The sequence below is a fragment of the Heloderma suspectum genome, chromosome 1, assembly GCF_057233095.1.
Source record: "Heloderma suspectum isolate Gila_16-S chromosome 1, 16-S_ref, whole genome shotgun sequence".
Taxonomy (NCBI): Eukaryota; Metazoa; Chordata; class Lepidosauria; order Squamata; family Helodermatidae; genus Heloderma; species Heloderma suspectum.
Window position 1 is genome coordinate 172110746 of NC_139458.1, and position 26160 is coordinate 172136905.

The following is a 26160-nucleotide window of genomic DNA, read 5'->3' on the forward strand; positions in this document are numbered from 1 at the left end:
TCTGACTTGCACCAAGACCTTGGTATGAACCAGATCTATAATGGACACCATATATCCTGGAACTCCAATGCTGAACAATGCTAGGCTTTCACTCCAACAGGGCTCACTGTCTGAAACGAGACAAGATCTGACCAACAGTATTAGCAAAGGATCAGGCAAAATTGTCACAGTAAGCTGCACATTCCTCAACCTCCACTGACTCCTCATTTGAGCTTTGTTACTGAGGAGCTCAGCCTTGCTGCCTTTTAAGTGTGCCTCACATATCTTGATTCTAAAATGTCTATGATCTCTGGAAAGGCTGACCAAATATGAGCTTGGAATCAGCCAAAAGGAAGAAGCTGTAATTGGTACTTGCTGACCTCTAACCTAACTAAATCACTAAGAGTATCCATCAGTAATATGCAAAAGTATGGGAACTCTGGAATTTGCAAATGCCTCTCTGTCTAGTCACCAACCTAATCAAGCTATTCAAGGAATATCCTGAAATGGCCAATGCAGAGCAAGGGAAAAACTATACCCGAAGCATTACAACTAATAGTAAACACATTAGCAGTTGTTAATAACCATTAAGGTTAGGAGCATTCACCCAGGATTTGTACATACAATCAGGGCCAGAAATATTGGAACAAGGATAACTGTTTTGGCAGTTGGCCTCTGTACACCACCACATTGAAGTTGAAAGGAAACACACCCAGATGGGAGCGAAGTCAGGACTTTCCACTGTAATTCAAGGGGTTTGACAAAAGTGGGGCACTAACCATTCAGGAAGGACAGCCAGTGGCATACACACACACACCCATCGTTGGTGGCTCATAAGTAATGGAACAAACCAACATCATTTCAAACTTAAGAATCGCCTTTAATACCTGGATGAAAATCCATTGCAGTCAATGACTGCCTGAAGTCTGGAACCCATGGACATGACCAAATGCTGAGTGTCCTCCCTCGAGATGCTTTGCCAGGCCTTTACTGCAGCTGCCTTCAGCTGCTGCTTGTTTGTGGGTCTTTCTGCCTTCAGTCTTGTCTTCGGTAAGTGAAAAGCATGCTCTGTTGGGTTGAGATCAGGTGACTGGCTTGCCCATTGCAGAACATCCCACTTCTTTGCCTTGAGAAACTCTTGGGTAGCTTTTGCTGTATGTTTTGGGTCATTATCCATCTGCAATATGAAGCGGCGTCCTATCAGTTTGGCAGCATTCAGCTGAATCTAAGCAGAAAGTATAGCCCTATACACTTCAGAATTCATCCTGCTGCTTTTATCAGCAGTCAATAAACATCAATAAACACCAGTGACCCAGTTCCATTGGCAGCCATACATGCCCATGTCATAACACTGCCTCCACCATGTTTGACAGATGATGTGGTATGCTTTGGATCATGAGCTGTTCCTTTCCTTCTCCATACTTTTCCCATCATTCTGGTACAAGTTAATCTTGGATTTCATCAGTCCAAAGAATCTTATTCCAGAACTGGGCAGGCTTTTTTAGGTGTTTGCTGGCAAAGGCTAATGTGGCCTTACTGTTCTCGAGCGTTACCAGTGTTTTGCACCTTGTTCTGAAGCCTCTATATTTACCTTCATAAAGCCGTCTCTTGACTGTAGATGTTGACAATGACACATGCCTACCTCCTCAAGAGCATTCTTGACCTGGCTAGATGTTGTGAAAGGGTTCCTCTTCACCATGAGCAGAATTCTGCGGTCATCCACTTTAGCTGTCTTCCGTGGTCTTCCAGGCCTTTTGCTGTTGCTGAGCTTGCCAGTTAACTCCTTCTTTTTCAGGATGTTCCAAACTGTTGTGTTGGCCACTTCCACTGTTTTTGCTATCTCTCTGATGGGTTTATTTTGTTTCCTCAGCCTAATGATGGTCTCCTTCATTCGCATGGACACCTCTTTGGACCTCATGTTGGGAGTTCCAGTGAACATCTACCAAAGGCAAATGTAACACTCAGAACCACCTCCAGGCCTTTTATCTGCTTGATTGGTCATGGGGTACCCAGAAAACAGGCCACACCTGGCCATGCAGCTGCTTGTCAGCCATTCGTTCCATTACTTATGAGCCACCAACGATGGCGGTGTGTGTATGTGTATGCCACTGGCTGTCCTTCCTGAATGGTTAGTACCCCACTTTTGTCAAACTCCTTGAATTACAGCTGGAAGTCCTGACTTCGCTCCCATCTAGGTGCGTTTCCTTTCAACTTCAATGTGGTGGTGTACAGAGGCCAACTGCCAAAAGAGTTATCCTTGTTCCAATATTTCTGGCCCTCACTGTATAACTGCTGTTGTGCAGAAGGTAGAGGACTAGCTTACCGTAGACCTCCCTATTCAATTTTGCAGAAGACACCTATGGCAAAAGAGCTTAGGAGCTAGATTTGCTTTTCCTTTTTGCACAAACCACCCACTGCAGGAAAAGCAAGATCTTTTTCCACATAACCTAACACTCTTTTTATTTAGTAAAAACCCTCCTTTAGGTAACCTGGAAGTGAAATTCCATTTAGGAAGTGTTCATGCTGGTGGTGGTGGAGTCTTGAGCCTATTCCCTCTCCCCCTTTTAATGAGGGTTGGGGGACCTTGCAGAATAATGTGAGAGGTGGTGCTGGCAGCTGAAGCGGGAGGAGGGAATTGGAAAAAGACATCTCTTCTCCCCCCCCCCACCAGCAGTATCTCTTTTCTCCAGCTGGATCAAAGTCATCCATGGACAGAAGGAATCTTTCCATTCATAGGCAGTGTAGATCCAACCTTTATTTGTATAATTTTGGATGTGTTTTAACATTTATAATTTTCTACATATAAGCGATGTCTGCCTAATTTGTAAGGCAGGTCTATTTTTTTCATTAGTAATCATAACACTATCTTTGCCAGTTAAATTTGAATTGCTGATAAATCCTTAAACTTGAATTGCGGATAAATCCTTAAACATCTTTAATAAACATTCTAGTAAATATCATTACTATCATAAATATCATCTACTTTTTCTAGAACTACAAGTTAAATGAAGAAAAAGGGGAAACTAATGTATTGTCTGCAAAAACACACTGCCTTAAAGCCTAAGTAGGCTTCCTACAAATGGAAGGTCTTCTATTTACAGACAGGATTGAAATTCAGTAAAGGATTCTGACAGTGGAGAGGTGAGGGGAAAGTAATTTTTACTGATTCCTTGAACAGCCCTCTACACACGATTCCAGAGGGTCCCACAGCCCTCTGGAGTAAATGGGGGTAGGCACAAGGAGTGGAAGGTGGAACCAGCAAAAATTGCCTCCCTTCTTCCACTGGCAGGAGCATCCCATGAGTGGAACTCCACTCAGAGGGTGCTCCCAGCAAGTGGGCCAAAATCAGGATCTCAGCCCCCTGTTTTAACTGAAACAGGGATGTGAAAAATCTTTGAAACATGGCTCTGCTCTTGAACAACAACCCTATGGAATCAAGACTGGTATAAATACTAAGGGCTAACTATGTTAAATTAGTAATCCATACTTTGTATAGTTTCTCGATAATGGGAAATCTGGATACCTGCTTAATGTTTCCTGTGAGTATGTGTTTTGGCTTGTAATTACATGTTGTTCGTTTAGCAGCTTAACTATATGCACGATATCGCAACATATTCATATCTGTACTTCCCTGATCAGTATTAATAAATTAAATTATTATTTTTTTCCACCTAACATGACTGTGCTGCTTCATTTCTTGCACCGGCATTGTTTTTTGTCATATTTTTAGCCTTCAAATTGTATTTTCAGAAAACGTTATTTATATAGTTGCCTAGTGACTTTAGTTACTTTTAGGATTGTTTTCCAGATATTAAAACATTAGCTCTTCTATTTTGCCATTACAATAAGATTCAAGATTTCGTGTAGTTGTGATCCTGTGTTGTTTCATACACTTTCTCCTTTTTTCATACTAGTTTTTTTTTAATCTTGAGGAATAAAATGTTCAGTAATAGCATGAAGGTAATTATTTTATATATGTTTCCCTGTTTTGCATTGTATATGTAGAGTGTGCAGCTGTTATGTTATTATATTGATGCTTCATTGAAAATACAGTGCCCATATAATAAGCTCAGTAAAATATATATTTTTAAAATGCACTTTATCCACTGGTTCAATTTTTAAGGAAAATCTTAAGGTTCCACCCAACCCCTCAAATACTGAAAAACATCTCCAAGCAAATAAAATATTACGGTGTTTAAAATGCATATTTAGCATTGGCTCAACTCTGCTTTGTTTGAAAATACTTCAAACAATCCTTGAAAATACTTGCATGTGGCCCCAAGAAAGCAACATCTAGGCTTAGATCCAAAGATGTGCATGCATGCAGCATTTCCACTCATACAAGGCCGAGTCAATGATCTTCTGGCAAAGGCGGCCCTGTGCTGCATGGCATGCTACTTTGGCAGCTGCCCTGAATCTGCAAACTGGCTTTTCAGGAACCTTGAGGGACTATAGCTGTAGGGGAATTAGTGATGCACACACCTATGAACAACCAGATCTTTTAATCCAGTCCTTGGTATTCAGGAATCTGATGCATCCAAAATAACATGTGGTATCTAGGTTGATTCTTGGATAGCTAGAACTTTAAGAGGAGGGGTTGTGGGTAGAGCACATGGTTTGCAGAAGGTCCCAGGCTCAATCCCAAGTAAGTCTGGAATTATTCCTGCATAAAATCCTGGAGATTCTCTGCCAGTGAGTGTCAACAACACTGGCACGGTCTGACTCGGTATAAGGCAGCTTCCTATGTTCCTAAGTCACTGCTTTATATAAATATAGCAAATGTAATAGTTCTCGCAAGGGGCAGGGTCCTTGATTTCTGACTATTCACACAGTTCCAGATGGACTATAGTTGGAAGGATAGGGTGGAAAAAGTTCTCTTCTGTGACTGGAACTCAGGGAGTGAAATTCCAGTGATTTTTCAGGATCCCAGGGTTGTTTTATTTACCCTGGTTAGCAGCAGTAATAGTAGTAATGGTGGTAGTATGGCATTTTTACTACCAGGAAAAAGGGAGGTTCTTGTGGGTTTTTCTGTCACAGCTGCCAAGTGCCAAAATAACTTTACTACTCTACCTCAAGCTGCAAAGTATCTTTGAGATGTCCCTGCTTAGCGATGCCATTCAGAGAGAAAGAAGATACTATCTCCCAAAAATCTAGTCCAGATTTTTCTGGCAGCCTAATTTAGCTACTTTAATGCTACCTCCCTCCCTGAGCACTTTGCTTACCAAGAGCAAAGACTTTCTCGCCCCTGACCTGTTGGTGAAGGCCACATTAACAATACCATTTTAACTAGCGAAATTGTAACTGTTACATGGGAACATTGTATTTTTAAGAACAAAGAGCCCTAGGTCAACTACCTTCAGCGGCATATTGCTCAGGACCATTTCTTATATTACTTTTATATTGGGTACAGTACAAAATACATGTACAGCACATAGGGATGTGTGAATCAGCAAAACCCAAGCTCACTGAAGTTCTCTGAATTCCATCTTGAAGTTTATTCAGACTCGGGTCTGTATCAGATTGCATGCTTTCTTTCTTTTTTCTTTTTGCATGAAAATCAATGCATATTTTCATGCGTGTATTTCCAAATGTACGCATCAGTCCTTCATATCTTTGAAATGTAAGCATGCTTCTCCCATTGATGAAAGCGTATTTGTGCGCTTTTTTCAAAAGTATCCATTTTTTCCTGCACATTTTAAAAATGTACACATGCTGTCAAATGCATTTGGGGCGAGGAGGGGGTGTCCACGAATCTCATTGTAAACTTGGAAATGTTTAAACTTCGACCTCAGGTTGCATCCAAGTCTGTGTTTGGTTCAGAAAGCACAAACTGGGTAAACCCTGATCAAAAACAAACTGAAACAAATTTCTCATAATCTCTAATGGCAAATTAGCTTTAAGAGGTGCATGTGTATAGAGCAGGAAAAGCTACTTGTCTACTAGTCACTCTGTATCTATTTTGTTATAAATAGCCAATTGGTAGAGGTGCCTTATAGTTCCTATTAGCCTACACTGAATGTTGGTTAAGTACACAAAAGTAACTAAATACCAAGTATAAGAGTTTTCCAACTCATGATCTGGAAATTTTAAATCACATTTTAGAAGGCTTTGACTGAAGAAGGTCCTGTAGGAAAGCACTTTTAGGCTGCACTCCTATACCCACTTACCTGGGAGTAAGCCACATTGTACTCAGTGAGACTTACATCTGAGTAGGCATGTTTTTAGTGGTCCATTTTTGAAGTTTTAAGTACAAGGGCCCACTTAGAAACTACACCCTCTGACCCAGAGGCGCTTCTAATCTGTTTAAGGCTGTGGTTTTGTATGAAGTGCCCTTTGCACTGAGCAGGGCACTTGATAAGTTGTCCAGATGAGAGGGAGCTTGCAGGGACAGCAATGAAAGAGAACTTGCAGAAAACATCTTCCTCCTTGTCTGGCACACCAGCACATTTTACTGCTGAACAGCACCCTTGCACTCCACCTCCGTCCCACTGGTGAGGACAGAAGGATACTTCCCAATTATCCTGCAAATATCCTTTTGCAAGCCTCCACCCTGCCCTTCCTTCCAACCCTGCAGCATGGATTTTTTCCCCCTTTTTAGAGTGTGGGTATTGTAGCAGCTTGCTATTTGCTCTTTTTAGAGCTTTCTAACTGTTAAGGTAACTGCCTGTGCTGAGGTGTGTGTGTTTGCTCTTTCCCCTCTGGAAGACAAAAATCCACGGTCAACATATTTAAAAGCAGTTGCAATTAACAAAGAGGTGAATATTTAAGATATATTTGAAAAAAATCTTCAAACGTTCACTTGCTTTTGCAAAAAAAATCAGCTTTAAGGGTGATATTAGGTGTAGAGTTTAAAGGTAAGTGGAATGTATAATGCTTTGGTACATTGTGACAGAGAATTCAAACTCATGCAAGGGGTGGGAGGCACAGAGGCCAGCTCCACCCCTAACGTTCCCACATGCTTGGCCCCATCCTCTCCATTTCTGATGTCCCTTCACTAAGCAAGTAGGTCTTCATGCACATTCAGCAGAACACACTTAAAAGCCTCCCTGTGCTCAGGAACCCCATTTCTGTGTTTTAGTAACAACATATACATACACACACACACACACATACACATATGTATATGTATATACATATATATACACACACACACACACACCCCTGAATAAATAAATAACCATCTTAATTCCCCATTTCAGGATCTTTTGTTATATGTGGTTGACAATCATTGGTTGTTTCTCATTGCATTGGAGTAACACTTTGCCTTCTTAAAGCAGGCAAATTTTCAAGGAGATTTAGTTCTGAGTTCTGAACTGAAACCCAATCTAGTTAAATTTGACTGTAGATAGAAACCATGTTTTGGATAGTGTTGAAATTGTAATAATAACTCGGAAATAATATATAACTGGCACACTGCTGTTAATTTTTCCTTACAACTATATGGATGGGTGGTATTTTGTATGTCCATAGGTAAGGAGCGGAATTTTAAAAGTTCAAATAAGGAAGTGGTTTGGTATAACCCTAATTTGTGATTAAAAAAATATCAGTAGATTAATAGAACTTTCCTTATTTAACATGCAAAAAAAATCACTTAAGAAATAGAACAAACTACAGTTTCATGATTTACCATAACAGATAATAATGCTACTATTAACAATATAGTAATATGAAGTATATTACATTCGCTTACACTGGGTTAAATTCAACATTGTGCTAGTGGATGTCCACTACTGTGAAGGGACTTTCTCTGTCTCTCCTCCATGCTGCCCTAAAATCTGCCCTCCAGAGCATATTTTGAGGGTGCTTGGGGCTAGGGGTGGTGGGAGGGGCACTCCCCTCCCCACAGTTCTACTGACAGAACTGTTTCCATCAGCAAAACAACAACATTGAATCCAGCTCACTGTTTTATTTTGGATTAGGAAGCAGGATTGAGGGAGAGATTCATTTAAAGAAAGCTTCTAAAAATAAATTGCAGGTTTATGTCCTAAATTGTATAAGAAATCCTTTTCAGTTGTAGTATATTTCTGCGAGAGTCATAATTTAAAACCCTTTAATTTTCTTAAATAGAGAGTCCAAACATCAGTTACTAATTCTGTGCGAGAAATGGGGATGGTATTATAGTGTTAATATGCGGTATACAGACAAATGCTTACCATGGCAACCAACAGTTCGTAGGGGTGAGTGCGAAGTCATAGGGAGTTTACAAGTGCTTTCTCTTTTACCAGCATAGGTGGCATATATGAATAATTTTCTACTATTTTGTGCTGTTGTATTGACAAGCAAGTCAATAGCTTATTTTAATTCTGTTTTTAAGCCAAGTAAGGGTTGCAAGTATGCCATCTCTAGAAAACTAAAATATACCTTCCCTGTCAATAGAAGGATTCATTTAGAAAACAAATGTCTGCTTTCAGTCATAAAACATATTATTAAAGCCTGTCACTTCTTTATAAGACGTTTTAATGGCATTCACTTTATTGACTAAATTGAAGTCTCTGCTTCTTTATACATGCACATTTTAAAAAATAATTTCCTTTCTGCTTGCTTCTATAATATAATATCAGAGCAAAAGGCAATAATGTTGCCTGAAGAGTGCCTAAATTTGAAGCAACATGCTAGTAATTCCTTTGTACACTTCACTCTTCATAGAACTTAATTTTAATTTAATACATTTTTAAAATAATGTTTTCTTCTCATTCCTTAAGCTCGCAGAAGCATCCATTATAGGAGTAATTTTCATTTGCCATGGCATTTCAGCGAGACCATACACACATCCTTACCAAGGAGTATAAAATCCATCTGCAATTGGGCTTAGTTTATCCAACATATGTTCTCATATTATCAGCAAATGCTTACATACACACTCTCTGATTTCATGTATGTGTCAATAGCAGAAGAGTATGTTTCCAGAAGCCTGATAATGACAGGCCTTGTCTAGGATGTACTCAGAGACGCAGTGGCCAGATGGTACTGGGACTCATCTATGTGCTCGGAGGTCATGTTTATTTTTCTCTCTGTATAGCTGTTTCCAGACCAATAATCTACAAATCAGTACTTGATCTATTGTTTTGAGAAAACAGGAGGTGCCTTTCTGGTAGTACAGATCACATTGCTTTCCTATGTGATCTAGGTTATAGAAATATGATTTTTACCATACAAAATTTTTAAAATATACCCTTGAGGAAGAACTTCAACATAATTCTAAAGCCAATTTGAATTGTTCACTTTTGAATCATGCCTCTAACACAAATTGTAAAAGTGCTATGCATAAACCTCTACCAGCTGTCTCTGTCTTTTTGCCAGATCATTAAGTCAGCAAGTGAGAGTCTTATTTAGTTAGAGGGTATGAGCAGAGGAAGGACCAATGATAGCACACGCCAGAGTTTGTGTTCATGAGTGGCCTTTCCATTTTAGGGCTTCTGTGTAAGTAAAGGAAATTCTGCAGGTGTAGCTTTTCTGTGCAGCACACTGTGACATGACAAGCCACTTCTGCTGAAATCCTCTTCTACATCCCTATTAAAGGCATAGAAGCCCTAATTTTGAAAGGCTAGCTGTTCCTAATCTATCTTATCAAAGATAGGCACCTGGCAATGCCATTACATGTATGGCTAGCATGGGCAGATAATCATAATTCATACAAATAGAGATTCAGATCTTCCCATGCTCATGTTTATGTAGCCAAAGCCACATGACCCATGCACGAGAGAGCGGTATCAGTAGACGCAGAGTGACCCTGACATTTGCAGATATGCAGAAAAATCTTTAGTAAAGAAAAATGCTAATGGAGTGAAAGAATCAAAACATCTTCATCCCCCAAATATCTTCAGTAGCGTGGAATGTTGACTGTGAGGACAACAGGGTGGGAGGGATGAATAGAGTGGCTGGATGGGGACAGCGAGAGAGAGAGAACACCATTGTCTGGCTGGGTAACTTCCTGGTTCAAATTAAGATGCTTGTTTTAACTATCCTAAGGGAAATAACAGAAAGCTGCCCATAGCCATCAATGGAGAAATCAAATAGTTGAATGTAACTGGGATAGATGTGTGTCCACCCCCTCAAACCCAAAATAGACAGGAGGTGGGGCCTGAAACCAGCCAATGTGGACTAATTTTGCTCAGTGTGTAAGGAATGCTGATGGTTGGTGGGGTGGGGAAAGGAACACAGGAGATGTGAGTTATTTTCATCAGGATTACAGGGGATAGGTTTAATTACGCGCGCACGCACACACTCACACACACACCCACCATGATCCCACCCCCAGATTTCTCAGCTGATCAGCAGGGAGCAGTGGAGAAAAGGAGGCTGCAACCATCACCATTTTCTCTGTTGATCAGTGAGAGGTGGCTTTGGGCCAGTCACTGACTCTCAGCCTACCCAACCTCCCAGAGTTGTTGTGAGGATCAAATGGAGAGGAGAGGAGGACCATATAAACCGCCTAGGGTTCCTTGCAAGAGGAAAAAAGTCGGGATATAAATGTAATAATAATATGAATGAATGCCTTGAATGCAAAAGGTCCCATGTTCAATCCTCGACATCCCCAGGTAGAGCTGGGAGAGACCCCTGTCTGAAACCCTGGAGAGCTGCTGCCAGTCAGTGTTGATAGTATTGGGCTAGATGGGCCAGTGATCTAAGTCATTATAATGTTCCTATGTTCCTCACCTCTGAACTAGAGTGAAAACAAAGGCTGTATTTCCTGAAACTTAGGAATACTGACCATACAATGTGCATAATACCTGGAGAAGGTACAAAATGCAGTTGAGATACGCACATTCCACAAGGCCTGTTGGAGAGTATGTATACTGACTGGGAAATGATCATAATTCTATCTTCATGGGAAAATTATGTCCCCGTTCTACATGAGCCATGGTGAATGTGCACAATGGCTGGTTGTTATGCATATTAGCCATTCAGTTCACGTTACCCCTAACATATATAAATTAGTTAAGGGAGTTCTCCTTGTTGCACTTTCCTCTAACTTCTCCCTTTCTCATAGTGTAGATTGGCACCATGCAGTCATATGGTACTTCAGGAAAAAGTTAGGTTGCTAGATAGGAAGTGGAAATCCAAAACTTTCAAAATAATTTTCTCTGAAATGCTACCTGTTCCATAAGCAGGGGCAGCTAGACAGGTGGAGCTGAAGGGTCTCACTTTGTGGATGAGGCAATGTATTGGGGTTATGTTGAATTTGATAGGCACTGCAGAATCTTTTGGGATAAGCTGGGTCTGTACAAAAGGAACGGGATCCACTTGAACCAAAATGGAACCAAACTGCTGGCACTTATTAAAAAGGCTGTAGAACAGCTTTTAAAGTGACCCCTGGAGGAAAGATGATAGGAGCTGGGAGCATCCTGTTCAGATGAGGGTTAAAATGTTTCTGATTGTCCAAATGGAAACAGGGTAGGCCTAGGCAATGAGCATGCCATGGGATATTTCCTAGAGTCAAAGAGCTTTAGGAAAACACACATATCAGATACATTTGAATAGAGATACCATGTAGGTTTTTATATACTAATACTCAAAGCCTCTGAGACAAGATGGGGGAGTTGGAATGCTTGGTTTTAAATTCCATATGGTGGGCATAACAGAAACCTGGAGTGGAGAGAACCGGTGGGATATGGTCATCTTTGGTTATAAAATCTATAGGATCAACAGGGAAGGGCATATTGGGGGTGGTCTGCATGTCAAAACAAAAAGGCATAGAGTCAAACTAGAAATCTCAAAAGGGACAGACTTCTCCACAGAATTCTGGGGTGGCAATACCAGACCCCCAAAGTTTATGTAGTACTGGGGACATGCTATTGCCCACATACACAATGCCCAGCGTGATCTTAAGATGGAGAACAAAACTGGGGAAGCATCTAAAGGAGAAAGTGTTGTAGTAATGGGTGACTTTAATTCCCCTCACATAGACTGTATAAATGCATGTTCCAGTCACAATAAACAAGTAAAGTTTCTAGATAAGCCAAGGACTGTGCCCTAGAACAGTTGGTCATGGAACTGACCAGAGTCAAGGTAACTCTGGACTTAACCCTAAATAGCACACCGGACTTGGTGTAAGATGTAACTGTTGTTGAACCAATTGGAAACAGTGACCACAGTGCTATCCAATTCAATGTATATGTTTGTTGTTGTTGTTCAGTCGTTCAGTCGTGTCCGACTCTTCGTGACCCCATGGACCATAGCACGCCAGGCCTTCCTGTCCTGCGCTCTCTCCCGGAGAGTGCTCAAGTTCATATTCATTGCATCGGTGATGCTATCTAGCCATCTCATCCTCTGCCGTCCCCTTCTCCTTTTGCCTTCAGTCTTTCCCAGCATAAGGGTCTTTTCCAGAGCGTTTTCTCTTCTCATTAGGTGGCCAAAATATTGGAGCTTCAGCTTCAGTATCTGTCCTTCCAATGAGCACTCAGGGTTGATTTCCTTTAGGATGGACTGATTTGACCTCCTTGCAGTCCAGGGGACTCATCAGAGTCTTCTCCAGCACCACAGTTCGAAAGCATCAATTCTTCCGCGCTCAGCCTTCCTTATAGTCCAGCTCTCACAGCCATATATTACTACTGGGAAAACCATAGCTTTGATTAGACGGACCTTTGTCGGCAAGGCGATGTCTCTGCTTCTTACTATGCTGTCTAGGTTTGCCATAGCTTTCCTCCCAAGGAGCAAGCGTCTTTTAATTTCATGGCTACAGTCACCGTCTGCGGTGATCTTGGAGCCCAAGAAAGTAAAATCTGTCACTGCTTCCATTTCTTCCCCTTCTATATGCCAGGAAGTGATAGGGCCAGATGCCATGATCTTCGTTTTTTTAATGTTGAGTTTCAAACCAGCTTTTGCACTCTCCTCTTTCACCCTCAACAAGAGGCTCTTTTGATCCTCTTCGCTTTCTGCCATTAGGGTGGTATCGTCTGCATATCGGAGGTTATTGATAATTCTCCCAGCAAGCTTAATTCCGACCTCTGATTCATCCAACCTGGTGTTTCTCATGATGTACTCTGCATATAAGTTAAATAAGCAGGGTGACAATATGCAACCTTGTCGTACTCCTTTCCCAATTTTGAAACCCTCGGTTGTTCCATGTCTGGTTCTTACTGTTGCTTCTTGACCCTCGTACAGGTTTCTCAAGAGACAGGTAAGGTGGTCTGGTACTCCCATCACTTTAAGAATTTGCCACAGTTTGTTGTGATCCACGCAATCAAAGGCTTTAGCGTAGTCAATGAAGCAGAAATAGACGTTTTTCTGGAATTCTCTTGCTTTCTCCATGATGCAGCGAATGTTGGCGATTTGATCTCTATTTCCTCTGCCTCTTCGAAACCCAGCTTGTACTTCCGGTAGTTCTCGGTTCGCATACTGCTGAAGCGTAGCTTGTAGGATTTTGAGCATCACCTTGCTGGCATGCGAAATGAGCGCAATTGTGCGGTAGTTTGAACACTCTTTGGCGTTGCCCTTCTTTGGAATTGGAATGTAAACTGACCTTTTCCAGTCTTGCGGCCATTGTTGAGTGTTCCAAATTTGTTGGCATATTGAATGCAGCACTTTAACAGCATCATCTTTTAGGATTTTAAATAGCTCAGCTGGAATACTGTCATCTCCGCTAGCTTTGTTGTTAGTAATGCTTCCTAAGGCCCACTTGACTTCACTCTCTAGGATGTCCGGCTCAAGTTCAGTGACCGCACTATCGTGGCTATCAGGGACATTAAGATCTTTCCTGTATAGTTCTTCTGTGTATTCTTTCCACCTCTTCTTAATCTCATCTGCATCTGTTAGGTCCCTGCCTTCTTTGTCCTTTATCATGCCCGTCTTTGCACAAAACGTTCCCTTGAGATCTCCAATTTTCTTGAAGAGATCTCTAGTCTTTCCCATTCTGTTGTTTTCCTCGATTTCTTTGCATTGTTCATTTAAGAAGGCCTTCTTGTCTCTCCTTGCTATTCTCTGGAACTCTGCATTCAGTTGGATATATCTTCCCCTTTCTCCCTTGCTTTTCGCTTCCCTTCTTTCCTCAGCCACTTGTAAAGCCTCATCAGACAGCCACTTGGCTTTCTTGCATTTCTTTTTCTTTGGGATGGATTTTGTTGCTGCCTCCTGAACAATGTTACAGACCTCCGTCCATACTTCCTCAGGCACTCTGTCTATCAGGTCTAATCCCTGAAATCTATTCCTCACCTCCATTGTATATTCATAAGGAATATGATTTAGGTCATACCTGAATGGTTTAGTGGTTTTCCCTACGTTCTTCAATTTAAGCCGAAATTTTGCAACAAGAAGCTCATGATCTGAGCCACAGTCAGCTCCAGGTCTTGTTTTGACTGACTGTATAGAGCTTCTCCATCTTTGGCTGCAAAGGACATAATCAATCTGATTTCGATATTGACCATCTGGTGATGTCCATGTATAGAGTCGCCTCTTGTGCTGTTGGAAAACAGTGTTTGCTATGATCAGCATGTTCTCTTGGCAAAACTCTATTAGCTTTTGTCCTGCTTCATTTTGTACACCAAGGCCATGCCTGCCTGTTATCCCAGTGATTTCTTGACTTCCTGCTTTAGCATTCCAATCCCCTATGATGAAGAGGACATCTTTTTTTGGTGTTAGTTCTAGAAGGTGTTGTAGGTCTTCATAGAACCGATCAACCTCAGCTTCTTCGGCATCAGTGGTTGGGGCATAGACTTGAATTACTGTGATGTTGAATGGTTTGCCTTGGATTCATACTGAGATCATTCTATCATTTTTAAGATTGTACCCCAGTACTACTTTCCCCACCCTTTTGTTGACTATGAGTGCTACTCCATTTCTTCTAAGGGATTCTTGCCCACAATAGTAGATATGATGGTCACCTGAATTAAATTCGCCCATGCCTGTCCATTTTAGTTCACTGATTCCCAAGATGTCAATGTTCAATCTTGCCATCTCATGTTTGACCACCTCCAGCTTACCTTGAGTCATTGATCTTACATTCCAGGTTCCTAAACAATATTGTTCTTTACAGCATCGGATTTTCTTTTCACCACCAGACACATCCACAGCTGAGTGTCCTTTCGGCTTTGGCCCAGCCGCTTCACTCTTTCTGGCACTACTTGGAAATTCCCTCTGCTCTTCCCCAGTAGTATATTGGACACCTTCTGACCTGAGGGGCTCATCTTCCGGCGTTATCTCTTTTAGCCTTGTGCTACGTTCCATGGGGTTTTCTTGGGAATAATACTGGAGTGGGTTGCCATTTCCTTCTCCAGTGGACCACATTTTGTCAGAACTCTCTGCCATGACCTGTCCGTCTTGGGTGGCCCTGCACGGCATAGCTTATGGCTTCACTGAGTTACGCAAGCCCCTTCGCCACAACAAGGCAGTGATCCATGAAGGGGAATGTATATGTTAGTGGACAATTAAGATAAGTGTAATTAAAACTCCTTTACATGCCACTTTATGGAGAAATAGCAGACTTGGATTAGCTAGGAGAGAATTTTTTAAATGTCAAATTGCTTAAAGGTATGGAAGAAATATAAAAGACAAATAAGCCCCAAATATATCTCCTTTAAGCTGAGTTATCAAAAATTTTAGATTGCAAACCACATTTTGGAATATGAAAAAAAAAAACCCAGTATAGATCTATTATCTCAAAATAATTTTATTTATTTATTTATTTCTATACTGCGCAATAGCCGAAAGCAATTCACAAAAATAATATAACATTATGCACTGAAGTTAAAGAAAAACTAAATTATAGGAACCCAGCATGGTTTTAATACTTTCAAACAAGATATCAATTTTGCAGTTACTGCAGGAAGGACTGGAAGTGTCTTCTGCCAGAGATTACTAGCTGGTTTGTGCCTGAGAGTCATGTTGCACCTACAGGGCACAAACACATGTGAATGAGCCCACACACATCTGCGTTCTATACGTCAGAAATGCATTTCTCATAAATTAGAGCCAGGTGAAGTTGCTTTGGGGGTTCTTTCTCCATGGAAAACCTTTCTGAGTTTGCATTTGCATTAGGCCAGTTAGCTAGGTTTATCAACTGATAACTACAGCTAATATGCTGATCAACTTTCATGAACAGTGCAGACACTAGAGGCAAGCTTATGAAGTGATAAACACATGATTTCATAACTACTGGTTCAGTTGGTTGTATGAATTGCCCCACTTCAAATTTGAAAAAGTGCTCAAGAGCCATAGTTCTGAGAACCTGAGAACCACAGGTAGGACACAAATTCCAATCCTGAAAGCTAGGATGCTTGAGGAGCAAAATATATGGACCAGTGTATCTAATGACATTTTTCTCACTGTGGACTGGAAACTGGGCTATGCAGAATAAAACAGCATGACTCTAAGTTAGGTGGCTTGGATCCAAATTGTTCCTTGCACATTGTAAGGCATTTCTGCTTCTGCAGCAGGAATTCCCTCACATCCATTGCACCCACTTTTGCCACATCGCATACCACTCTGAAGGATTTTTCCAAGTCTCAGCAGTGGCTTTTGTGAGGGTACAAAAGGCCACAGTAGGAAGGAAGAATCTGTGAAGCCCTGTTGTACAAGCAGAATTCTGCCCACATTCTTAGGATCCAAGCTGATATATAATGCTGACAGTATGCTATGTGTAGTGAATATGAAGCCCAGTATAATGTTTTAGGGAACTATTTGCTTTCCAAAAGTAAATCTTTCGTTGTATACTTCCATTTTCATGTATTAAATGTCAATTTATAGTCAGGTGCAATTTGACTTTGTCTTATTGACTGTACAATCCGTGTTCCATAAAGAAGTCAAGATTTAGTAAACGCTATGCTACATAATAGATTTATTAGGAACTATTTCTACCTAATATTTTCATTTTTGTCTATATGACCTAGTTTTTGAAAACCTAGGTGGGAGTCTGCTGCATTGCTGATGTTTTTCTTTCAAGACATACAGTTTTTTTTCTGTTACTAGTAAATTAATTCTGCAGCACAGCTAAGTGTAGCAAAGCTAAAAGAACGTCTCCAAGAATATGCATAATCATTGCTTTTATTCAAACTGTGTATAGAGAATATCATTTTTAAAATTTCAGCAGCAATGTGTTGTATCCATATCATAAAATTCATTACTATGCTATGCTGTTACTATAGTCTGTTAATGTGAGAATGTTACAGTACTCCATCTTTGTTTTGAGCTATGACCATTTACTTTCTTGTTGCATATTTAAATACATGGTGTATTGCTATACTTTTACAAAGAGCATTTACCTTGCATAATTATGTATTAGAGACTCAAGTGGTCTATAAGAGTACATTCAAATAGCATTTCCTGAAATTGTCAAACCATTGTCAAACAGAAATCTGAGCAGAAAAGTAAAAGTTTATATTCACAGTTAATATTAACACAAAACTTGAAATTGCCTCATTCTAGAGATTGGCAGTTGATAAGTATTTTCTGAATTTTCTGATAGTTTTCAGATTTTAAATATTCAGACATTCCAAGAAAAGAATTGTTTGGTATAAAACGCTACCTAATAATCTTACATGCATTTTATAATTATACGCAGCTACCTGTTTATTAACAACTAGTGCATCTGTGTGAAGATAAGTATCAGTATGTATTAAAAGATGCATCTAACTAATTCAGTAGGTCCTAAAGGAGCATTGGAATATGGTTGGGAATGTGCCATACATTTGTATCTGCATCAACTATATGCTCAGAAGGTTGTTTCCGCCTATGGATCTCTTTGCTGGATTGGAGCAATAAGGCTCATTTGGACACTTTTATGTAGAGTTATGCCTTCATCAAATCAGTCCTTCTTTTCTCCCTATTTCTCTCTCTCTTGAGAATCCTAACTTTTATTGATGATGAGGGATGTTTACTAGCCTGTAGTTGCAGGTATATGTTTTAGGAACAGACAGACATAAGTGTTCAGAGGCTGGAGCTTCTGCACCTTTGTGAAGGTTGGAGACCTACAGACGCAAGGAAAAGAAAAAAGTCAGGCCTAGAGACTTGGGGTGGGGGAGTGGGAGGGGGTAACCCTGAAAAGAGTAGTTTCATTTCCCTGGTTAAGTTTCATTTTCCTGAGTTATGTTTCATTTCTCCAGGTTTGAAACAGTACTTTCAGTTTTGGGGAAGGAGGAGATATAAAGGGAGAGAGAGCCAGTGAGAGAGAGAGAGAGCCTGAAGACAGAGCAGGAAGAAGCAGCCTGGAGAAGTCTAAGTGCAGGTAAGGTAGTGGAACTAGCATTTTTGCAACCTTTACTTTCTCTTAATGCCTTTTTATCACTCATTTCTATTCTGTAAACACCTTTAGTTATAATTTTCTTGCGTTGATTTACCAGTAAATGGTTAAAATGATTGGTTAAAACCCAGGTGTCTGAAGTGCTAATCATAAAGGGGAAGTTTAAAAGACGGAAGGTGGGACTCTTAAGGAGGCAAGAGATCCTTAAGGAGTTGCTCAGGGGCTCCAGGTAATAAGAGGAACTCTGACAACCTTGTATAACTATCTGCCCCCCATTCATGGCCTCAATCTACTGTCCGTCATTCTGTCTACACCATAGCGCTTGCTACCTGACTGATACCTTTCTAAAAAAAAGACGGTAATTTAAACTTCTACAAAAACTTAATTACTGAGTTAAAAATTTGCTGTTCAGTCGTTAAGTCGTGTCCGACTCTTCATGACCCCATGGACCATAGCACTGTTAAAAAGAGTTAAAAATAAAGCATGCCAAATTAAACTATGTTTGCAAAATACAAGAATGTACACATTGGTCTGCATAACTATTAGTAAAATATGTATTCCATATATTCTAATAATCTTATCAATGTTCAAGGCTTAACTTCAGATAAATTATGTGTTATGTATTCTCTTTGTTTTCACAAGTTAAATATTGTTCAAAACCACACAGTTAAGAGAGCAATCCTATGGTCCCTAGACAGAATCTGGGGGGCCATAGGATTTTTTGGATTCCTGGATCCAAGGTCAGAGACATTGGTTGCTCCAGTCTCGGACCCAGGAGTCTGAGCTCCACATCCCCTCCTTGCAGCGCTGTCTCTCTGAGGACACAAAGGTGACCTCGAAGGGAAAGGAAAGGGGGCAGTTCTGTGGATGGGGAGGAGAGAGGACTGGGGAAGCAGGGATATGAGCTATCCCCAGCCTCCATCCCTCCCCCTCCTCAGACCCCTAGCTAGATGGGTGAAAACACCCACCTAGTGAAAATGCAGAGTGGGGGCAGCATGGAGGCGAAGATTGTCTCCATGCTGCTCCCATTCTGCATAGGATTCCCGTTGCCTCGGGACAGGAGTTTGGAGGCTGATGGGAATCCCAGTAGGATTGTGCCCTAAGAGAGTTTACTTACAATTTTCAGAATTCCATTTTAACTAAAATAATTGGACGTATTAACATGATATTTGCTACATAAAGTGAACTTTCTTATAGTGCAGTCCTATGCATGTTTCCTCAGAAGTAAGTTCCACAGTGGAACAGTGAGAACTGAACACTGTGTTCAATGGAGCTTGCTCCCATAAGTCCGCAGAGGATTAGAGCCCTGCTGTACTGCTAGGTTTTTTACATGTAAAAATACCTGAGGTGGTCTGAAAGGACCCAGTCTTGCATAAGGATATTAGTGCTGCTACTTTTTTTTAACCATGAGGGTTTTTTTAAACCTTGTATTACTGTGAGTGAGCCAGCATGCTAGTGCATGCAGCTTGATCGCTACTGCTTGAGTCCTTCTGCCAGCAGGAGGTGCTAAACAAACCAGGGACCATCCCTGGCTCAGTTAGGGTTACATCCAAACTCGGAACTCTGCTTGCCTCTCCCCCGAAAATTCAGAGTTGTAACCCAAGAACAAACTCTGCTTGTTTTAACTGCTTGTTTAGCCACTCCCACTAGCAGGAGGAGCCAAGCAGGAATGGTAGAGTCATGGGACTAGTACACTGGCTCAATCCCAGTAACCCAGGGGTTTTTTTTGAAGTTATGTTTCATCTTACCTGTTTGTTATTTTTTTAAGGTTACCTTGCTTTCCCCAAAGAATCATGTAGTAAAGGGTCTTTAATAGCATGAAGGATGCAAAGTGTTTTTTTCCTTATTCTGAAGACCCTTGTTCACTTTGATAGGTATTGTTGCTTGGAGCCTTAGTAGATGTTAAGGATTTTGAGGATAGAAAATACCCTTGCCTTATGTAGGACAATTTAAAGTCAGTTTGATGAGCCACAGATGATACCATATCATGAATGACATGGGCATCTATTGCTTGTCAGCTACATCATTTTTAGGACTGGAAAGGACAGTAGCTAGAGAAGAGTTGTTTTTTTAAAAAAATCCTCCTTCCCAGTGCCTGATCAACCCAGCATTTAATCACTCCATAAAAATACTGCAGTGTGATATGTAATGTGATATTTTTAAAAGTGATTTAATGGTTGTCACAAGAAGTCCTTTTGTGTAAGTTGAAAAACACTAAGGATGGAATAATTTCTCAGAAAATGGGAAGGTGTTTTTTTCTTATCTAACTTTGAGTAATGAACAGAGTTGGTAATGAATATGCACCAAATGTGTTAGCGTTATACATTATCCTCTTGACTTGAAGCTCTTTATGTATGAGGGCAGTATTGTTTGGAAATAGGGAGTAATTGCAGCAACCAGTTGGAGAATATTTTCATAATATGAGTTATGTTCATAGATCTAATAATTTCAGCATTTCTTCTCCACATACATTTCAGTACAACTGACACAAAGCTCCCATTTCTAAGTCCCGCTCTAAGTGGGGCATAAGTAGTCCCTGAACAAGCAGTGTAGGTGAGGTTTGACCATATAAAGGTCAAGGCCATCCGCTTCTAGAATGGACTCACCAGACTAGAGTCACAGAAGTAATGCAACACAATTCTAAGAGACATGCAGCCAAACCAAAAGATTCTTGAGGCTTCTGAGGGGGTGTACAAAGCCAAATCGGTGTTGTTGCTTCAACAGTGCCTGGCTAGTAGCTATTCCTATCTGAAAAAGAAGTGTGGTCCTTATGCTAGCAGAAGGTCTGCCAGCCTGCAGCTTAATAGAATGCAGTTGTTAGAATTTCTCCTAGATCTCTGCTGCAGTTTTCTGAAGCCTAGGAAAACATGGCCTTGGCTGTGGACAGGAACTAAAACAGCATCTTTTCCTCTTAAAAATGGTGTAATCACCTGGGCTGGAATTGGCTGCTCTTGTTATTGTAAGGACATCATGTACAGATCAGATGGAAGCTCTTGGGAAGGTTGCTTATATCATAGAATAGTAGGGGTGGAAGGTTCCTCCTTTTTACCCTTTTTGAAGATAGGGACAACGTTAGCCCTCCTCCAGTCATCTGGCACTTCCCCCGTCCTCCATGATTTCTCAAAGAGAATAGACACTGGTTCTGAGAGTTCTTCTGCCAGTTCCTTTATTACTCTAGGATGCAGTTCAGCTGGCCCTGGAGATTTGAACTCATTCAAAGTAGTTAGGAGTTCCTTGACCGTATGCCTATCAATCTCAGGCTGCAATCCTGCCCCTTCAGCCTGTACTTCGCCTTTGCCAGGGGGCTCATAGACCCTCTTTTGGGAGAAGACTGAGCCAAAGTAGGAATTGAGCACTTCTGCCTTTTCTTTGTCATCTGTTATCATTTTGCCATCCATATTTAATAGCTGAACCACCATTACTTTTCTCTGTCTTTTACTATACATGTATCTGAAGAAAGTCTTTTTGTTGCTTTTAGCATCCCTCGCTAACCTCAGCTCCTTCTCAGCTTTTGCCTTCTAGATGCCATCCCTGCAATTCTGTGCTATCTGCCTGTACTCTTTCTTTGTTGCTTGGCCTTCCTTCTACTTCCTATATGTGTGCTTTTTTTGTTTTCAGGTCATCTCTAAGCTTTTTGTGAGGTCACATTGGCTTCTTCTGTTGTCTTCCACCTTTTTTTCTTGTTGGAATTGTTTGTAATTGTGCCTTGAGAATTTCCTTTTTTAAAAACTCGCACCCATCTCGCACTCCTTTTTTCGTTAGAGTTGCTTGCTATGGGACCTTACTTATCATTGTTCTGAGTTTATTAAAATCGGCTTTCCTAAAATCCCAGGTACACGTTTGGCTACACTCGGTTTTGCTTCCTTTAGAACCAAGAACTCAAGTACAACATGGTCGCTTTCCCCCAGAGTTCCTGTAACTGCTACTTTATCCACTAAGTCATCTCTGTTGGTTAGGATCAAGTCAAGGATAGCCGATCCTCCAGTTCCTTCCTATACTTTCTGTAGGAGGAAGTTATCTGCCACACAAGTCAGGAATTTCCTGGAGGGGCCATGTTTTGCAGAATTTGTCTCCCAACAAATATTGGGGAAATTGAGGTCCCCCATTACTACTACATCATGCTTCCTTGAAACATTGGCTATTTGCTTTTCAAAAGTTTCATCCTCGTCTTCTCCTTGATTGGGTGGCCAGTAGTAGACTCGGACCACCAGGTTCCTTTTATTCTTTGCTCCATTTATTTTAACCCAGATGGTCTCGATGGGGCTATCAAGCTCATCCTCCTGTATTTCTGCACAGAGATACGTATTTTTCACATATAGTGCAACCCCACCTCCCTTTCTGTTCCTCCTGTTCTTTTTGAACAAGTTATAGCCTTCAGTTGCTGTATTCCAATCATGAAAGTCATCCCACCAAGTCTCAGTTACACCTATCAAGTAATAATTTCCCTCCTGTATTAAGAGTTCAAGTTCGTTCCGTTTGTTTCTCATACTCTGGGCATTAGTATATAGACATCGAAGACCATGTGCTTCATAGTCTGGCTTTCTTCCTACATGTTTTTGAAGACTATTATTGGGCACTATTAGAGCTGTTCTCTCCGTTGCAGTGCATGATCCTTCGTCCATTGTTACCCCCAACTTTACGTCTCCCTTCTCCGTAGGACTCAGTTTAAAGCCCTTCTGATAAAGTTCTTCATGCTATGGCCAAACACATTCTTCCCAGCCTTTGCGAGGTGCAGCCCATCCCTTGCCAACAGTCCATCTTCCAATAACAATTCTAGATTTCTCTGAAAGCTTCTGTAGGGGTGTGGCAGGGGACAGCAGGAACACGCACTTGCATTGTCATCTCACAATGAGTACAGATATTCCAAGGGAAATAGAGTTACTCCAGGAAACTGAACAGGAAGTGGGGTGATGGAATGGAATAGGAAAGATCAAGAACACGGCAAGGGCTCATATACACCCGCATCCTCACCTTGAGGCTTGAGTGGAGAAGTGAATTGTTTAATGCTGTCTTCATATCAGCTGGGAAATGACATTAAATATACACTACTGCAATATCTATTGTATCTATTAATTGAAAGCCAAGTTTTCTGCTGCTATTGCTCAGTGTAGATATAACATTCTTGTTCTTCTAACCATGTATTGGACTTTATTTATTTATTTATTTGATTTATACACCATCCAACTGGTAAATGCCAACTGGTAAATACCAAACCACCACAACGTTGGGAGCATGCTGTGGGCTCATGTGCTTCTTCCTCCTCAGTCCTCACTACCTCTCCTGCCAGAATTGCTCTCTCCCTTTGCTTTTCAAAACTGACCATGGTACAGTGTTATATTAATGCTTATCATGGTTAGTTAAATCTAACCATGCTGCAGTGCTGATACTGGTTTAAGCATGATTATATACAATGGCTGATTCATAAAATCAAAGGGAGGGAGGGAGAATTTGCATGGGAAAAGGGAAGAGCGGGACTGAGGGAGAAGGAGCACCATGTGTGACTGTAGCCTTTAGCATACTTAATGTGAAGGAAGTCACAATGAAATCTTCTGGTATTCATGTTTATGATTTGGGCTTCTAGACAGCATGAACTCACATGCAACAGTACAGAGCTTCAGTAAGGTTCTAAATAGTTAATTTTGTGTTAATACAGTACCAATTATGCTAAGAGTACTCTTTCATAGCAGACTTTTCATGAAATTGTTGATTATTTCCTGAATGTTTCTGTAAACAACTTTAAGAACAGCACTTCGGGAAAACATTCTATGTCTCTAAAAATAGCTTGGTCACATGACTTAGTACTTTAGCACAAAAGCATAATTTACAGGTTTAATTTGCTATCCCACTATATTTTTGACACATTCTTGCACAGAGGCTCAATCTGAATTACTTATTATTTCTCTGCACTATTAGTGCTCTTTGTGCAAAGCAAGACTATTTAATTTAATTTTATGCTGTTTAATTTTTTGTGTTCTTCCTGCATGACTGCAATTTTTTAAAATTGGTTTTTATATTGCATATTTCAAAACTGAGAAATGTTTATGAGGATTGTAAAATAGATGTTGGTGTTACAGTAGCTGATCAGATTCAGTGACTGTGTATCCAGTTTTCTGGTGATTTTTTTAAGCATGTAAGTAAAAATGACTTTCTTTGTTTTCTATTTTTATACTAGGTAGGATATTGTAGGGAGGGGAGAGTCCATGTGTTTAGTTTAATGGCCTGTGAAGAAAACAATGTGTAGAAAAACTGTCATGACCAAAATCAATTTAATCAGTATTTACTTGATCCCTATGTCCTGCCTTATGGGTAAGGCACTCTTAAAATATATAGCTTAATGGATCCATGTCATTTTATGTTCATATATGGTTGGTTGATACAGCACTATGGAAACAGCTTTCTTACGTCTTCTTCCCATGCAGCTCCAGTAGGGGAAGTGGCACTCATACCTCTTGGTAATGCATGGATCTCTCCTTAGTTTACTTTGTAAAAATACAACAAAGTATCTGTATTAAACAAAATACAACAAAAGTTAGTTGCAAGTAAGTCCCTTTGAAATCAGTGAGAGGAAACATCACAGGCAAATGCTTGTTTTCAGTGTTTCATTTGTGTTAGGACTCTGTGTTTAATGCCAGGTTCAACCCTGGAACACAAGAAAAGTGATCCAGTACTTCTGAGCATATGCAGAGTGCATTTCCTTCACCTCTGAGTAAGTACAGAGAATCACCATGCACCAGAATAAGGAAGTTTCCAGATAAAAGGATGATATTTCTGGACAGTTTTGAAACTTGCAATTTATTTTTCTAGAGATACAGGGACCGCTTGCATTCCACTGATTTCATTGAGATGGGCAACCTGACCCTCTGCAAGCTTACTTGTATTTTATTACCTAATACATGTATTTAGAATTGCAGCCTTAATCACAGCTAACTTTCACATGATTGTACCCACCTTTGGCCACTGAATTTACTATAGATGTATTCTCTGAAGAGCTATGTCATAAAAAAGCAGCATATATCTTCAAGTAAACTCTTATATATCTAGCACATACATTAGCAGTATTTGGTTTCCTTGCTGTTGCTTTTTAAATTGCAGATGAATTTATCATATATTTGTAATCAAAACATGTCCTGAATAGTTGATCTGTACATTTTCATTTATTTTCTGCTGAGTAAATTTAACTAACTTAAATTAACAAGAGGAGTATTTAACCCAGTGACTGCTCAAACCATGAGGTTTTTACTTTTTAGATGCCAAACAAGTAAATTCCTGCTCCCATGGTTGCAGAACTTTGCATTAGGCATTCTGTCTTACTATGTGTGCATGCAAGCGCATGCGCACAAACACAGAGACAAAATAGTCTTTTGCAGCTCTAAATAAACACCAGTCAGATGGAGAATATTTTCTTTTCTGTGTTTGGAAGTGAGTGTTCACGGATGGTAGCTTAATTCTATAAATCTTTCCCAGACAATAAAGACAGGAGCTATGTACTGAGCACATAGCTACCATTTAATATTATTTGAACCCCTAGAACAGAACAAGCAGTTCATTTTGGGAAGCAAGAAACCCTCAGTGATTCTAAGGAAACCAAGTTGTAAAAAAAAATAAGTGTCTCGAGGATAATAATCCCTTACCCTTGCCTAACACCATGCTTACCTCTCCTGAGACCTTGTTTCCAGTGTAATTAATAAAAGAGCATTTCAAAAATAATGGGTCAGAAACCAGCAAGTCATTGGTTGTTGCCAACAACGTGGCACAAGGCTGGGTGTGTGGGGCTGCTATCAGAAGGTAGAACCAGTAATTTGGCCCTAAACCAGGGGTGGGCAGCTTGTGGCCCACCAGATGTTTTGGTCTACAACTCCCATCAGCCCTAGCCAACATAGCCAATGGTGAGGGATGATGGAAGTTGTAGGCCAAAATATCTGGAGAGCCACACGTTGCCCACCCCTGCCCTAAACAAATACTAGAATCCATTTTCTGGGCTATCTTTCTTGAATGATCTGTGGAAAATA

The 26160-nt window shown here is 40.5% G+C and overlaps 1 protein-coding gene across 10 annotated transcripts in view; it reads left to right on the top strand.

Moving 5' to 3' along the window:
• MBD5 (methyl-CpG binding domain protein 5) overlaps positions 1-26160 on the top strand; it is a 170640-nt gene that overhangs the window by 63962 nt on the left and 80518 nt on the right. For 8 of the 10 annotated variants that reach the window (XM_084810204.1, XM_084810214.1, XM_084810243.1 and 5 more), the window contains one exon: positions 18015-18136. The exons of 1 other annotated variant lie outside the window; for it this stretch is intronic. The gene's annotated coding sequence lies outside the window, so the exon portion shown is untranslated. Of the gene's footprint in view, positions 1-1849; positions 2108-18014; positions 18137-26160 lie in introns of all 10 variants that reach the window. One more of the 10 variants, XM_084810251.1, reaches the window with a different exon arrangement.